The sequence below is a fragment of the Chiloscyllium plagiosum genome, unplaced genomic scaffold, assembly GCF_037043375.1.
Source record: "Chiloscyllium plagiosum isolate Xiang-an unplaced genomic scaffold, Cpla_swu_hap1 HiC_scaffold_27, whole genome shotgun sequence".
Lineage (NCBI taxonomy): Eukaryota > Metazoa > Chordata > Chondrichthyes > Orectolobiformes > Hemiscylliidae > Chiloscyllium > Chiloscyllium plagiosum.
Window position 1 is genome coordinate 40,105,603 of NW_028270165.1, and position 17,475 is coordinate 40,123,077.

Here is a 17,475-nt window from a genome sequence, read left to right on the forward strand (position 1 = left end):
CTTTAGCAGGTCGGAGGATTTGCTAAAGGCCTTCCTATAGACTGGGCAGGAGAATGGCCTCTCCCCGGTGTGGCTGCGCTGATAAGCCTCTGGGGCAGACGGGGCACAAAAGCCTTTCCCACAGTTACCACACTTCCATGGTTTCTCCACAGTACGGGATTCCTCTGGTTTCTCCATGGCTGAAGCTTCAGCTGTACGCAAACACTTGTACAGCCCCTCCCCACTGTGAATTCCTGTTTTCAGGCCGTATAGCTGTTACACGCTCCACGCTCAGTGCGCTGCAACAGTAGGGTCTCTCATCCAGTCCCACTGATGCTGAAAAAGTACTCAAACAAGAACCAAAAAGCTTGTTTCCTTCTCACAGAATCATAGTTGAAAATTGTTGCGGTCCTGATGGATTGGGTGACTGTCAGACATTGATGTCAAAGTGAGGACTGCAGTCACTGGAGTCAGAGTCAAAAAGCGCAGCACTGGGAAAGCACAGCAGGTCCGGCAGCATCCGAGGAGCAGAGAGTCAATGTTTCCGGCATAACGCTTCCACCTGTTCATTTTGAAACTTCTGTCTTCAGATCTTCAAATACGCTGCAAAAAGAAATTATAAAATTCATCACTGTCAGTGCAGGGTATAAATTCAGAACAAGCAATTCTACTTTCTGCAGAATATTCTTTTCTTATTCCACAAAATTGAAAACACCATCCCACTCTCTCTCCCCCTCTGTTTTCACTCCACTCTAACTAATTCTTACGGGGCAACCAACAAGGTGACTTTGTCACTGTATAAGTTCAAAATTAATATGAAAGAAGTCTTCGATAAGCTGTTGGCACTTAGAAGTTGACAAGGCACTGGGACTCGATGAAATGTATCCAAGGATCTTGAAGGAAGGGACGACAGAAATTATGGGAGCACTCGCCATAATTCAACAGTCTTCCATGGAATTGGAGGAAGTGACTGGAAAACTGCAACCATTGCAACCTTGTTTAAGAAAGGTCGTAAATATATGCTCAGCAATTATAGGGCAGCCAGTTTAAATTTGGTGGAAAAGCAGAAATAGTTATTCTGGTCAAAATTTGTAGTCACACGGAGAAAGGCGGATTAGGAAGAGTCAGCGGTTGGAGGAGTCCTCCAAGAATTCGGAGACAATGGGGGCGGGGCAATCGTTTTCCCCGCCCCCAGCCATTTGAAAGGTGAGTTTCTTTTAAGTTTGAACGTATTTTCTTTCAATTTTCAGCAATGTTATTCCAGACCTCTGGAAGGCTGAAGCATTGAGAAACTTTCAGACATAAACAAACGGATATGAATAAAATTCATAAAAATAGGTAAGGTAAATTGCGAAATAAACCCAGCACAAAATATCAAAAACAATAGCAAGAGCTGGTATTGGTATGCTGAAGGGAACAAAATCGCTGAAGTAAATGTTTGTCCCTTGGAAGATGAAACCGCTGAGTTAGTGGGGGGAACACTGAAATAGCAGAGCTGCTAAATCAAAACTTTCCTCAGCTTTCACATTGGAGGACAGCAATACTATCCCTATTGGAACAGGCAAGTCAGAGGCTATCGAAAGGGTAGAACTTAAACAATTAACGTCGATAGGTACACTATCAGGATTGAGGGCAGACAGGTCCCCTGGGCCTAATGGCCTACATTCTAATGTACTAAAGGCAGTGGATACGTTAGTTACAATATTCCAAAATTCCTTGGACATAAAATAAACTCAATGAATCTTTCTTAAGACTGAGATAGGTAGATTCTTGATTGTCAAGGTGATCAAAGGTTACGAAGAGAAAGCGCTAGAAAGGAGTTGACTTCAGCCATGATTGGATGACGGAGCAGACTTGTTGGGCTGAATGGCCTCTGATATCTTATGAATCCACTGGAGTGGAAAAATACTAATGTAACACCTGTATTCAAAAAGGGAGAGAAGCAATACGTGAGAAATTGCAGACCAGTTAGTTCAACAGCTGTTGATGGGAAGCTGTTAGAATCAATTATCAAGAAAGCAATATCAGGATGTTTGGAAAGTCAAAACTCTTTAGATAGCTCCTTTCAAACTACTACCGTTAAGAAGGTCAAGAGCAGCAGTTACATGGGAGACCATTACCTGCAAGTTCTGTTCAAAGACACTCACTATTGGAGCAGCACACTCATCTCAACATACAGAGATTACAAAGATAAAGATGGGAGAAACCATTGGAGAGATTTGAAGACTAAAATGAGAATTTTAAAATTTGGTTGTTGCTTGAATGGGCACCAGCACAGGTCAGTGGACACATGAGCCAGAGAGGAATGAGAATTGTTGCCATGAAACAAGAGCAAAGTCTTAGATGATTTCAAGTTTACAGAAGGGCAAATGCGTAAAATTATTGATTGCAGCAGTGAAGTAGTCAAGCCTGGAGGTAAGGAAGGGACCAAAGATGATTCCGGCAGCAGCAGCTACTTTGAGAATGGGACAGGCTCGAATGAGATGACAGAGGCGGATACAGGAGGCTTTGTGCTGGCACAGGTCAGAAGCTACTCTCAGAATCCAATGCAGCAAGTTATGAACAGCCTGGCTGAATCTGAGAGTTATAAGGGAGAGAGATGGAGGCTGAGGAATGAAGATGGATGCAAAAAATTGGAAACCAGTGGCTTCATTCTTCCCAGTGTTTAATTGGAGTGGATCCATCAATATGAAGAATCTCAGCAACCAGATTGGACCATGAAACTGGTGAGTTTTGAGAAGGTTTGTAGCTCAGGGTGAGGTTCTGGATGTAGGTTTGCTTGCTGAGCTGAAAGGTTCATTTTCCATCACTATACTAGGTAACATCTGCAGTGAGCCTCCAGATGAAGCACCAGTGGTGTAGCCCACTTTCTATTTAGATGTTTGGGTTTCTTTGGGTTGGTGATGTCATTTCCTGTGGTGGCATCATTTCGTATGGCAATGTCATTTCCTGTTCTTTTTCGGGGGGCGGGGTGTAAATGGGATCCAAGTCAATGTATTTGTTGATAGAATTCTGGTTGGAATGCTATGTTTCTAGGAATTCTCATGCGTGTCTCTGTTTGGCTTGTCCTGGGGTGGATGTGTTGTGCCAGTCGAAGTGGTGTCCTTCCTCATGCATCTGTAAGGATACTAGGGATAGTGGGTGATGTCTTTTTGTGGCTAGTTGATGTTCATATATCCTAGTCGCTAGTTTTCTGCCTGTTTGTCCAATGTAGGGAACACCACATCCATCCTCAGATAAGGGTCTGTTTCTGTGCTGTCTGACTTTAACTCTTCTTTTTCTGGTCGTCACAACCATTTTATTGCCTTCCCCAATACCCATCCAATTCATTTTTGTTTAAAATATCAGATGAACTCAGCCTTGAATGTATTCAGTGACCCCATACCTGCAGGAAGACATCCCCACTTCTGAACTCAGTTCCTCTTGCTAATATACCACTTGCCTTGTGCATTGCTTGCTGCAGCTGTCTGACAACTGGCATTGATTGGTGTGGAAGAATATGTTGCTGGAAAAGCACAGCAGGTCAGGCAGCATCCAAGAAGCAGGAGAATCAGCCCAAAACGTCGATTCTCCCGCTCCTCTGATGCTGCCTGAACAGCTGTGCTTTTCCAGCAACACTCTCAACTCTGATCTCCAGCATCTGCAGACCTCAATTTCTCCTGGTGTGAAAAAATGCTGAGACCTCTTTGTCCATCCACACAACATTCCTGATGAAGGGCTAGTGCCTGAAACATCAACTCTCCTGCTCCTCGGATGCTGTCTGACCTGCTGTGCTTCCAGTGCCACATTTTTTGACTCTGATCTCCAGCTTCTGCCATCCCAATATATGATCATTTAAACAATGCTTTGTGCTGTTTTCTTTTTCCACAACACCGGCTATAACTTCACACTGAGGTAATGCATTTGCCATGTGTTTGCCAATTGAGACACAGACCTGGACCAACTTTTCCAGTCTGTCCCCTCCCTGGATTCTCACCCTTTGCTTTTAGTTGCTTCAAGTCACAAATTGAACCCCTGCATGAAAAAAGAGAATAGAAGAGGGGGGAGAGAAGAGAGATCGCTGTGCTCACAGATGTTGGACAGAGGAAGTTCCAGTCTGTGGTGAATCTCAATCTTCATTCATAGAGAGAAGCAACAACTTGAGAAGCTAATGGTCCACTTTCAGACAATAGAGAGGCTGTGTTTAACAAGAAGACTAGACTCCTACCGGTCCTCCAGTACTCCTCATTGGTCCATCAAAACAACATAGCGCCGTTTTTGCGGACAGCTACAAGCATGGGCGGTGTTTTTGCTGACACTGAGGAGCATGTGTGGTAGACTCTGTGGAGATGGAGTTACTGACAGTTTCTAACTATCCAAAGGCCAATGGGAGAAAAAAAGATAGAGCCTCAATGACCACCACCACCACCACCACCACACACACACACCTCTCCCACCCCTCCCCCCACCCCACCCTGGTAGCTCGACATATCAACATTTGCACCTCGCTATTTTTGCTAATAATTTTACTACACCTCTCATGATTTTGTATATCTCAATTAGGTCACCCCTCAACCTCCTCTGCTCTAGTGAAAGTCTCAGCCTCCCCTTATAACTCAAATCCTCCAGTCCTGGCAAATCTTTTCCGAACCCTCTCCAATAGTATTCTTCCTATAACAGGACAAACTGTACTCAGTACTCCAATAGTGGCCTCACCATCATCCTGTATAACCTCAACATTATGTCCCAACTCCTATACTCAATGGTGTGAACAATGAAGGCAAGTGTGCTAAATACCTTCTTAACCACCCAGTCTACCAATGATGCAACTTTCAAACTACTGTGTACCTGAACACCCCCAGATCTCTCTGTTCTACAATACAACCCAGGACTCTCCCATTAACTGTACAAGTCCTGCATTTCTTTGTTTTAGCAAAATGCAAGCTCTCGCTTTTATCCATACCTCTCAAACACACACCACAACACTCTCAACTCCTGAGGCTTGTACTCCAACACACCCACACTTTACAAAGCATGGTACGCGCACTCTGATGCACAAGGTGCAAATTCACAATGGGGTGAATTTGCATTTGCAGAATTACATTTGCAGATACATGCAATTTCACTCAAAAAAGCACACAATCTGCAGCCAGTTAGTGCAGGCAGTCAATCCATGTAGTATTTTATAAATTCCTACTTCAGAAATGAAACCAGTCTGATTCAAGATTGGGATACAGACAGACTCAAGCCTCACACCTGCCATGCATTGTCTGAGCTGAGAAGTCACCTATTTTTATAAAACCTAAGTCATCATGAGATTGTAACTTAAAAGAAATTCTGAGATTTATACATTAAGGAAACCTACAACCCATTCAAAAAGATGAAAGACTTAACAGCAATCAAGGTTTGTTCAATATATCCTTTCAGTTGCATGACACTGTGATCTTTTGCTATAAAATCTGTGTGCTTTGATCCTGCTCCACAGCTACCTGATGAAGGAGCAGCACTCCGAACGCTAGTGCTTCCAAATAAATGAGTTGGACTATAACCTGGTGTTGCGTGATTTTTAACTTTATCCACCCCAGTTCAAGACCGGCTCCTCAAAACAGTTTCTCGCGAACACATCCCACACCTCCCAGTGCTGCCAGTAAACCTTACAATGCTGCTGAAACAATGCAGTATCTGCACTCCTGAAAAATTTACAATTTCTAATGATACAAGCTCCTCATTCAATGCTCCATCTGATACATGACATTGGAAACTTAGTGCAGGAGGCTGAAAGAAATGAGCAGCTTTAAAACAAAAACTACTTAGAGCTCACAGCTTTCAATGTGAGTCTGAGCCCAACGGTAAACTCAGGTAACCTTTATTGTGACCCAACTTTGTTACAGTTTCAGATCCCCCTAGCACAAATGGCATAGAAAAAAAGTAACTGATTTTTTTTAAACAGCTCAAGGTCAAAACCCACACACTCCCCCCACTTTAGATTAGATTTCTTACAATGTGGAAACAGGCCCTTCGGCCCAACAAGCCCACACCGCCCCGCCGAAGCGCAACCCACCCATACTCCTACATTTACCGCTTTAACCTAACACTACGGGCAATTTAGCATGGCCAATTCACCTGACCTGCACATCTTTGGACAGTGTGAGGAAACCGGAGCACCCGGAGGAAACCCACGCAGACACGGGGAGAACGTGCAAACTCCACACAGTCAGTCGCCTAAGTCGGGAATTGAACCCGGGTCTCTGGCGCTGTGAGGCAGCAGTGCTAACCGCTGTGCCACCGTTTCTTTACTATTAATTAGCACCTAGTTGTCCCTTTGTAACTGGATCCTTGGTACAGCCTTTACGCATAGAAAGTATTGCTTAACTCAATAATTTCAATCCATACCCTGTATCCAAGTAAGGTTCTCCCTGTGAATGGGTGGGGGGAGCTGTGTAGAGACAACCACACTGCTGTAGGTCTGGAGTCAGTCATGCGTAGGCCAGACCAGAGAAACAATGCAGCTGGGACGACTGAGTGAATCCTTTCCCCTAACAATAGTTTTCCTTCCCTAAAAAGGACATGAGTCAGTCAGATGGGAGTTTTCTTCGCCCCGAAAAATGATTTCATCATTAAATACTGAACTCCAGGTTTCTGACCGAATTCCAATTCCGTCATCTTCCGTGGCAGGATTCGCCGGAACTGGGTTGTTAGTCCAGTTCATAATGTCACTAGGCTGTCATTCCTTCAACCCCCTGCGATGGCAAATGAACTCGCTGGTGCCTCCGCAGAAGGGAGGAGCAGGTGAAGGCCTTCCCGCACTCGAGGCAACTGAAGGGCCTCTCCCCCGTGTGGACCCGCCGGTGGGTCTGGAGATTAGAGGAATCGCTGAAGGCCTTCCCGCACTCAGGACAACTGAAGGGCCGCTCCCCCGTGTGGACCCGCCGGTGGGTCTGGAGATTGGAGGAATTGCTAAAGCCCCTCCCGCACTCGGGGCACCTGAAAGGCCACTCCCCCGTGTGGACCAGCTGATGTCTCAGCAGGGCAGAGGAATCACTGAAAGCTTTCCAGCACTCGGGGCAGCTGAATGGCCTCTCCCCCGTGTGGACCAGCTGGTGCCTCAGCAGGGTGGAGGCCTGGGTAAAACCCTTCCTGCACTCGGTGCAGGAGAATGGCCTCTCCCTGGTGTGACTGCGCTGATGAATCTCCAGGGCAGACGGGACACGGAAGCCTTTTCCACAGTCGCCACACTTCCACGGTTTCTCCATAGGGTGTGATTCCTCAGGATTCTCCATGGCCAAAGCTTCAGCTGCACACAAACACGTGTATAGCCACTCCCTGCCGTGAATTCCGCATTCCAGGCCGTATCACTCTTCCAGGCTCCACACTCAGTGCGGTTCAACAGTAGAGTCTCTCATCCAGTCCCACTGATGCTGAAAATGTACTGAAACAGGAACCAAAAAGCTTTGCTCCTTCTCACCGAATCTAAGTTGAAAATTGCTGAGGTCCTAATGGATTGAGTGACTGTCAGATATTGATGTCAAAGCGAGGATTGCAGATGCTGTACAGTGAGTCGAGAAGTGTGCTGGAAAAGCACATCAGGTCAGGCAACATCTGAGGAACAGGAGAGTTGACGTTTTGGGCATAAGCCCTTCATCTGTTGATTTGAAACTTCTATCTTCAAATACTCTGTAAAAAGAGAGATTACAAATGTCATCACTGTCAGTCCAGAATAGAAACTCAGAACAAGCAATTCTACTTTCTGCAGAATATTCCCCAAAATTGAAAGCACCATCTCACTCTCTCTCTCTGTTCTCACTCCATTCTAGCTAATTCTGAAGGTACTGATTCAGGATCTTACAGGGGCAGAAAAGCAAAAATATCAAGACTGACATCTCTCTGAAGTTTGGATGACTCCACCTGAAAGTTAATATCTTCCACGACATTGGGATGCTGCTGCTGAGAGCGAACAGGTCTAATTTTGGGAAGCAAACAAAAATGTTAATTCAGGATGAACCTGCCATGCAGCTTCTTGAGGAACAACCAGACACAAAATGGTTAACGCCCCCAGGAAGAGGGGAACAAAATGAGACATCAAGGCATTAACACTGACACCAGAGAGAAACTGAACATTCAGATGTGGCAAACATTAGTAGAAAGCCAGAGTCATACAGCACAGAAACAGACCCTTCAGCCAAAGTCTTCCAGATATCCTAAATTAATCTAGTTGTATTTGCCAGCACTTGGCCCATATGCTTCTTAACCCTTTCTATTCATACACCAACCCAGATGTTTTTTACATGCTGTAATTTTACCAACCTTCATCAGGGAGGGAAGGGAGGGAAGAGTGGGGGGGGGGGGAGGGATTGGGGGTAGGGATTGGGGGGGGTAGGGATTGGGGGGTAGGGATTGGGGGGGTAGGGATTGGGGGGGTAGGGATTGGGGGGGGTAGGGATTGGGGGGGGTAGGGATTGGGGGGGTAGGGATTGGGGGGGTAGGGATTGGGGGGGGTTGGGATTGGGGGGGTAGGGGGGGGAGGGCAGACCTAGAGGGGATATGTTTAGGGTGAGAGGGGAAAGATATTAAAAAGAGACCTAAGGGGCAACCTTTTCACATAGAGGGTGGTACATGTACGGAATGAGCTGCAAGAGGAAGAGGTAGAGGCTTGTACAATTGCAACATTTGAAAGGTATCTGGATGGAATATATGAATAGCAAGGGTTTGGAGGGATATGGGCTGGGTGTGAGAAGGTGGGACTAGATAGGTTGGGATATCTAGTCGGCATGGACAAGTTGGATTGCAGGGTCTGTTTCTGTGCTGTACATCTCTACGACTCTATTTCAGCTCAGACAATGCATGAAAGGTGTGAGATCAGAGCCTGTCTGTATCCTAACCTTGAGTCAGGCTGGTTCTATTTTCAAAAGTTGAATTTACATAATACTATATGTATTGACTGCCTGGAGATTGTTCATTTTAGGAGCAAAATAGAATGTATCGGCAAATATAATGCTGCAAATATAAATTCACTGCCATGGACTTGTGTGTACACACACACACGCATGAGAGAAATAAAAAATCTATTTCTGTGCTGCATATCACACAGACATTGAGAAACAGATGCTTTATTTCTGTGGTTGTAAATGTTGTTGTAAATTATAGCTGGGTACTAATAGATGTAAGGGACAGAATTCCTCAAAATAGGGTTCTCCCAGGATTCTTATAGTGCCCTATTCTGGTTTACTTACTAGTGAACAAACATTAAGCACGAGTATCTATTTATTTCTAATTTTGATTCGTTTTTCTTGTTTGATTCCCTGCTATGACAACACTGTATCTTGATGGTTGACAGGCTGAGAGATGGTGGGTTGGGTCTCAATTGACTCAATGTTTTATTGTTCCAAATGGTGTAAAAATGGGTGAAGAAGAGGAGAGCAGTAGTAATTGGGGACTCGATAGTTAGGGGCACAGATAGGCGGTTTTGTGGGAACGAGAGAGACTCACGTTTGATATGTTGCCTCCCAGGTGCAAGGGTACGTGATGTCTCTGATCGTGTTTTCCGGGTCCTGGAGGGGGAGGGGGAGCAGCCCGAAGTCGTGGTCCATATTGGCACCTACGACATAGGTAGGAGGAGTGCCGAGGATGTTAGACAGGCTTTCAGTGAGCTAGGTTGGAAGCTCAGAGTTAGAACGAACAGAGTTGTTGTCTCTGGTTTGTTACCCGTGCCACGTGATAGAGATTCGAGGAATAGTGAAAGAGAACACTTAAATGCGTGGCTACAGGGATGGTGCAGGAGGGAGGGATTCCGGTTTTTGGATAACTGGGGTTCTTTCTGGGGACGGTGGGACCTCTATAAACAGGATGGTCTACACCTGAACCTGAGGGGCACCAGTATCCTTGGGGGGAGGTTTGCTAGTGCTCTTGGGGGGGGTTTAAACTAACTCTGCAGGGGCATGGGAACCCAGATTGTAGCTTCAGGGTGCAGGGCCTGGAGTGTAGGGAGGTTAGGAACATGGCATCAATTTCCAAGGAGGGTGCCTGTAAACAGGAAAGTGGCTTGAAGTGTGTATACTTCAATGCAAGAAGTATACGAAATAAGGTAGGTGAACTTGCAGCGTGGGTTGGTACCTGGGACTTCGATGTTGTGGCTATTACGGAGACATGGGTAGAACAGGGACAGGATTGGCTGTTGCAGGTTCCAGGATTTAAATGTTTTAGTAGGGTCAGAGGTGGGGGTAAAAGAGGGGGAGGTGTGGCATTGCTTGTCAAAGATAGTATTACAGTGGTGGAAAGGACGATGGATGAGGACTTGCCATCTGAGGTAGTTTGGGCTGAGGTTAGGAATAGGAAAGGTGAGGTCACCCTGTTAGGAGTCTTTTACAGGCCTCCTAATAGTCCTAGAATCATTGAAGAAAGGATAGGGAAGGTGATTCAGGAGATGAGTGACAGTAATAGGGTGGTGATGATGGGGGACTTTACCTTTCCTGATATTGATTGGGAAAGCTATAGCTCAAGTTCGTTAGATGGGTCAGTGTTTGTTCAATGTGTGCAGGAGAGTTTCCTGACACAATATGTCGACAGGCCAACAAGAGGTGAGGCCATACTGGATTTGGTTCTGGGTAACGAACCAGGCCAGGTGTTAGAATTAGAGGTAGGTGAGCACTTTGGGGATAGTGACCATAATTCGGTGATTTTTACTCTCGTGATGGAGAGGGATAAGTGTGTACTACAGGGCAAGAGTTATAGCTGGGGTCAGGGAAATTATGATGCGGTGAGGCATGACTTAGGATGTGTGGCTTGGAAAAGTAGACTCCAAGGCAAGAGTGTAAATGATATGTGGAGCTTGTTCAAGGAGCAACTATTGAGTGTCCTTGATCATTATGTACCTGTCAGGCAGGGAGGAAAGGGTCGTGCGAGGGAGCCGTGGTTTAATAAGGAATTGGAATCCCTTGTTAAATGGAAGAGGGCGGCCTATCTCAAGATGAGACGTGAAGGTTCAATTGGGGCGATTGAGAGTTATAGGGTAGCCAGGAAGGACCTGAAGAGAGAGCTAAGAGCAGCAAGGAGGGGACATGAAAGGTCCTTAGTCGGTAGGATTAGGGAAAACCCTAAGGCTTTCTATAGGTATGTTAGGAATAAAAGAATGACTAGGGTAGGAATAGGTCCAGTCAAGGATAGTAGTTGGAAGTTGCGTGCGGAGGCGGAAGAGATTGGGGAGACACTGAATGAATACTTTTCTTAAGTATTTACTCAGGAACAGGGCATTGTCGTCGATGTGAATACTGAGTCACAAATAAGTAGAATGGATGGCTTTGAGGTATGTAGAGAAGAGGTGTTGGAAATCCTGGAAAAGGTGAAAATAGATAAGTCCCCTGGGCCTGATGGCATTTATCCTAGGATTCTCTGGGAAGCAAGGGAGGAGATTGCAGAGCCATTGGCCTTGATTTTTATGTCCTCTTTGTCTACTGGAGTAGTGCCAGAAGACTGGAGGATAGCAAATGTGGTTCCCTTGTTCAAAAAGGGGAGTAGGGATAACCCTAGTAACTATAGGCCGGTGAGTCTCACTTCTGTTGTGGGCAAAGTCTTAGAGAGAATTGTAAGGGATAGGATTTATGCACATCTGGATAGGAATAATGTGATCAAGGATAGTCAGCATGGTTTTGTGAAGGGCAGGTCGTGCCTCACAAACCTTATTGAATTCTTTGAAAAGGTGACGAAGGAGGTTGATGAGGGGAAAGCGGTAGATGTGGTATATATGGATTTTAGTAAGGCGTTTGATAAGGTTCCCCATGGTAGGCTACTGCAGAAAATACGGAGATATGGCATTGAGGGTGAGTTGGAGGTTTGGATTAGGAATTGGCTGGATGGAAGAAGACAGAGGGTAGTAGTTGATGGCAAAGTTTCTTCATGGAGTGCCGTCACTAGCGGTGTTCCGCAAGGATCTGTTTTGGGACCATTGCTGTTTGTCATTTTTATAAATGACCTGGAAGAGGGGTTAGAAGGTTGGGTGATCAAGTTTGCGGATGATACGAAAGTCGGAGGAGTTGTTGACAGTGAGGAAGGATGTGGCAGGTTACAGCAGGATATAGAGAAGCTGCAGAGCTGGGCAGAAAGGTGGCAAATGGAATTCAATGTAGCTAAGTGTGAGGTGATTCACTTTGGGAAGAATAACAAAAAGATGGGGTACTGGGCTAATGGTCGGATACTTGGTAGTGTGGATGAGCAGAGGGATCTTGGTGTCCATGTACACAGATCTCTGAAAGTTGCCACCCAGGTAAATAGTGCGGTGAGGAAGGCATATGGCGTACTGGCTTTTATTGGTAGAGGAATTGAGTTCCGGAGTCCTGAGGTCATGATGCAGTTGTATAAGACTCTGGTGCGGCCGCATCTGGAATATTGTGTGCAGTTTTGGTCGCCATACTATAGGAAGGATGTGGAGGCACTGGAACGGGTGCAGAGGAGGTTTACCAGGATGTTGCCTGGTATGGAAGGAAGATCGTATGAGGAAAGACTGAGACACTTGGGGCTGTTTTCATTAGAGAAAAGAAGGTTTGGGGTGACTTGATTGAGGTGTACAAGATGATTAGGGGGTTAGATAGGGTTGACAGTGTGAACCTTTTCCCGCGTATGGAGTCGGGTATTACAAGGGGGCATAGCTTTAAATTAAGGGGGGGTAGATATAGGACTGAAGTTAGGGGTAGGTTCTTCACTCAGCGAGTCGTAAGTTCATGGAATGCCCTGCCAGTAGCAGTGGTGGACTCTCCCTCTTTATGGGCATTTAAGCGGGCATTGGATAGGTATATGGAGGATAGTGGGTTAGTATAGGTTAGGTGGGCTTGGATCGGCGCAACATCGAGGGCCAAAGGGCCTGTACTGCGCTGTATTCTTCTATGTTCTATGTTCTATGTTCTAAAGCTTCAGCAGAAATCCAGCAGAGCTGACAGACCAACATCTTACTCTAAGCGAACAGGGAGATCAACAGAGGACAGAGAAATCAGGACCTGAAATCTGAGCTGACACCAGACTACCAGATCAGTGCTTTGATTAGCAGTGCCAACCCTCCACCTTTACCTAACTTCCCATTTGACTACCCCTTCAATATGTAGGATCCAATCCTTGTCATCCTGAAGCTGGGTTAGCCATGGGAAATGCAGGTTTATAGTTCCATAGTAATAAAAGCAGGAGTAGGCCATTTGTCCTGTCAGGCATACTCTGCCATTCATTAAGATAATCGCACCATCGCAGCTCCTCCTCCCTGCATTGTCAAAACTACCCTTAATTCACCAACCATGTCTTCAATATACTGAAGTGGCCTCTACTGCTTCACTGGGCAGAGAATTCCATAGATTCACTACTCTCCAGGAAAATCAGTTCCTCCTAATCTTTGTTTGAAAGCTACTCCCCCTAATCTTGAGGTCTAGTCTCACCCAACAGCAGAAATGACTGGATAGGGAAGGGCTGCATCCCCAAAGTGCAATGAATTCCCACTTTCCCCCAAAATCCCGGATGTACTCACTCATCAGTTGTTTGCTCATAAATGAAAGATTTCACTGTTACAACTTCTGCTCCCAGTCAGGGCAAAACATCTTTGACAGCTGCTCTGAAAGTCCAGTCTTCACAACCACACTTGTGAACCATTCTCCTCTCACCTCAAATATGCACCGTCTAGTTTTGGACTGCACCATCCTGGGGAAAAGATCTTGGGTATTCACCCTATCCATGCCTGTTACAAACGTCCATAAGGTCACCCCTCAGTCCCTGATGCTCCAGGGAACATATCCCTGGCCTATTCTCCCTCTCCCAGTAGTTCAATTCCTCCAAGTCTGGCAACAGCCTTGTAAATATTTTCCAACCTCTTTCAAAGTTTCACAGCATCTTTCCTATATCAAGGAGACTAGAATTGAATGCAGTGTTCCAAAAGTGGCCCAACCAATTTCATGTACAGCGGCCACATGACCTCCCAACTCCCATACTCAATGCTCTGACCAAGAAAGGAAAGCATACTGAATGCCTTCTTTACTATCCTAGCTACCTGAGACTCCACTTTCAAGGAATTATGAACCTGCACTCCAAGGTCTTTATTCAGCAACACTCCCCTTAACTGTGCCAGTTCTGCCTGGATTACTTGACCAAAATGCAACTCCTCACATTTGTCTAAATTAAACTCCATCTCCCACTCCTCGGCCCAATGACCCATCTGCTAAATTCCCATTTATAGCAAACTCTCTTCTTCCCTCGAAGCTGAAAATCTCCATCCCACACACACTCCCTCCATTCTCACTTTGCTGAACCTAATTCCTGCTGCATCTCACCCTGAAGGGTCTGGTTCATGCTGATACACAGTCCCACACTCTAATTGAAACATACAGAATACTGAATGGCATGGACAGACTGGATGTTGGGAAGATGTTTCCATTGGTAGGAGAGACAAGAACCTGAAGGCACAGCCTTAGAGTAAAGGGAAGGCCTTTTGGAACAGAGATAAGGAGAAACTTCTTCAACCAGAGAGTGGTGAATCTTTGGAATTCATTGCCACAGAAGGCTGCAAAGGACAGGTCATTGAGAATATTTAAGACGGAGGTAGACCGGTTCTTGAGTATCAAGGGGATCAAGGGTTACGGGGAGAAAGCAGGAGAATGGGGCTGAGAAACTTATCAGCTGCGATTGTGTGCTATCAGCAGACCTGATGGGCTGAATGGCCTAATCTCAGCTCCTATGTCTTATGGTCTCTTGCTGTCCTGGACACAGAGGGTGAGAATTGGGAGCAGGACTAGGACATTTGGTCTTTCGTGCCTGGACCAGTATTGCACAGATCATAACTGGATATGAATATACCTACATTTTGATGGACAGGCTGGGACATTTTTCATTGAAGCATAGGAGGTTGAGAGGTGACCTTACTGAGGTTGATTAAATCATGACAGATATAGCTAACATGAATGGCAGGTGTCCTTTCCCTTGTGTGGGGGTTTCAAGATTAGGGAGCAAATTTTGAAGGAGAGAGGAGAAAGATTTGAAAGACATGAGGGACATTATTTTTCATTTTACACAGAGTGGTTCGCGTGTGGAATGAATGTCCAGAGGAAGTGGTGCAGTTATAGCATTTAAAGGACATTTGGAAAAGTATCTGAATAGGAAAGATTCAGAGGATATGTACCAAATACTGGCAAGTGGGACTAGTTCAGTTTGAGAACATAGTCAGCATGGACTAGTTGGACTGAAGGGGCTGTTTCTGTGCTGTCTGACACTGTAACTGTTCTATGCTGGTCTTGAAACCATTTTCTTAATATCCCCCATAAACATCCATTTCATTGTTGTTCAAAATATCACATGAACTCAGCAGTGAATACGTTCAATGACCCCCCCTAACTGCAGGAAGACATCCCCACTTCTGAACTCAATTCCTCTTGCTAATATACCACTTGCCTTGCTGATAGCTTGCTGCACCTGTCCGACAACTGGCAGTGACTGGTGCAGAAGGACACTGAGGTCCCATTGTACATCTACACATCATTGTTGATGAAGGGCTTGTGCCCAAAACATCAACTCTCATGCTGCCTGACTAGCTGTACTTTTAGGAGAAAGTGAGGACTGCAGATGCTGGAGATCAGAGCTGAAAATATGTTGGTGGAAAAGTGCAGCAAGTCAGGCAGCATCCAAGGAGCATGAGAATCGACGTTTCGGACATGAGCCCTTCTTCAGGAATGAGGAAAGTGTGGCAAGCAGGCTAAGATAAAAGGTAGGGAGGAGGGACTTGGGGGAGGGGTGTTGGAAATGCGATAGGTAGAAGGATGTCAAGGTGAGGGTGATAGGCCGGAGTGGGGGTGGAGTCGGAGAGGTCAGGAAGAAGATTGCAGGTTAGAAAGGTGGTGCTGAGTTTGAGGGTTGGGACTGAGACAAGGTGGGGGGAGGGGAAATGAGGAAACTGGAGAAATCTGAGGTCATCCCTTGTGGTTGGAGGGTTCCTAGGCGGAAGATGAGGCGCTCTTCCTCCAGCCGTCATGTTGCCATGGTCTGGCGAAGGAGGAGTCCAAGGACCTGCATGTCCTTGGTGAAGTGGGAGGGGGAGTTGAAGTGTTGAGCCACGGGGTGGTTGGGTTGGTTGGTCCGGGTGTCCTAGAGGTGATCTCTGAAACGTTCTGCAAGTAGGCGGCCTGTCTCCCCAATGTTGAGGAGGCCACATCGGGTGCAGCGGATGCAATAAATGATGTGTGTGGAGGTGCCGGTGAATTTGTGGTGGATATGGAAGGATCCCTTGGGGCCTTGGAGGGAAGTAGGGGGGGGGGGAGGTGTGGGCTGAGAATGTGTTGCTGGAAAAGCACAGCAGGTCAGGCAGCATCCAAGGAGCAGGAGAATCGACGTTTTGGGCATGAGCTCTTCTTCAGGAATCTGAAGGTGTGGGTGCAAGTTTTGCATTTCTTGCGGTTGCAGGGGAAGGTGCCGGGAGTGGAGGTTGGGTTGGTGGGGGCTGTGGACCTGACAAGGGAGTCACGGAGGGAGTGGTCTTTTCGGAACGCTGATAGGGGAGGGGAGGGAAACATATTCCTGGTGATGGGGTCCGTTTGGAGGTGGCAGAAATGACGACGGATGATACGATGTATATGGAGGTTGGTGGGGTGGTAGGTGAGGACCAGTGGGGTTCTGGCCTGGTAGCGATTGGAGGGACGGGGCTCAAGGGAGGAGGAGCGGGAAGTGGAGGAGATGCGGTGCAGAGCATCGTCGATCATGTCTGGGGGGAAATTGCTGTCTTTGAAGAAGGAGGCCATCTGAGTTGTTTGGTATTGGAACTGGTCCTCCTGGGAGCAGATGCAGTGGAGACGAAGAAATTGGGAATATGGGTGCGACTCTGATCTTCAGCATCTGCAATCCTCACTTTCTCCACATCCCAATGTATCACATTTAAAAACGCACCTCCTTTCTGCTTTTTTTTTTTGCCACAGCAAAGGCTATAGCTTCACATTGAGGTACTGCATTTGCCATGTGTTTGCCAACTGAGACACAGACCTGGTCCAACATTTCCTGAGTCTGTCTCCACCCCAGAGAATCACTCCCTTTCCTTTCAGCTGCTGCAAATCAACACTATATGAACAGGGATATCGGCTGGGTGCTGGCAAGCGGGACTAGATTAGGTTGCAATATCTGGCTGACATGAACGAGTTGGACCGAAGGGTCTGTTTCCGTACTGTCCATCTCTATGACTTAAATTGAAGACCAAAATGAAAACTAAATGGAAAAGGGGGTGAGAAAAGAAAGTGCTGTACTCACAGATGTTGGACAGAAGAAGCAAGATACAGTCTGGGCTGAAGCTCAATCTTCACAGCAGCTACATCAGCTTATGGTCCCCCTTCTGCATTCACACAATCGGGGTGCTCTAACTGGCAGGAGGACCAATTTCCATCCGGTCCTCCAGGCTTTACCATTGGTCCATCGAAAGGAAGTCGCGTGCCGTTCTTCGGACTTCGAGGAGCATGCGTACAACTTTGCTGACACCGGTGAGCATGCGCCTTCCTCGCTGACACCTCGGAGCATGCGCAG

General features: G+C 46.4%; 1 long non-coding RNA gene across 1 annotated transcript; it reads right to left on the reverse strand.

Annotated features, from left to right (window-relative positions):
• Positions 1 to 17,228, reverse strand: LOC148143715 (uncharacterized). Its single transcript, XR_015751306.1, has 3 exons — positions 17,206 to 17,228; positions 6,352 to 7,632; positions 1 to 582 (listed from the first exon to the last, which is right to left on the reverse strand). It is a non-coding gene; the product is annotated as an uncharacterized LOC148143715 (long non-coding RNA).
• Positions 17,229 to 17,475: the final 247 nt, after the last annotated feature.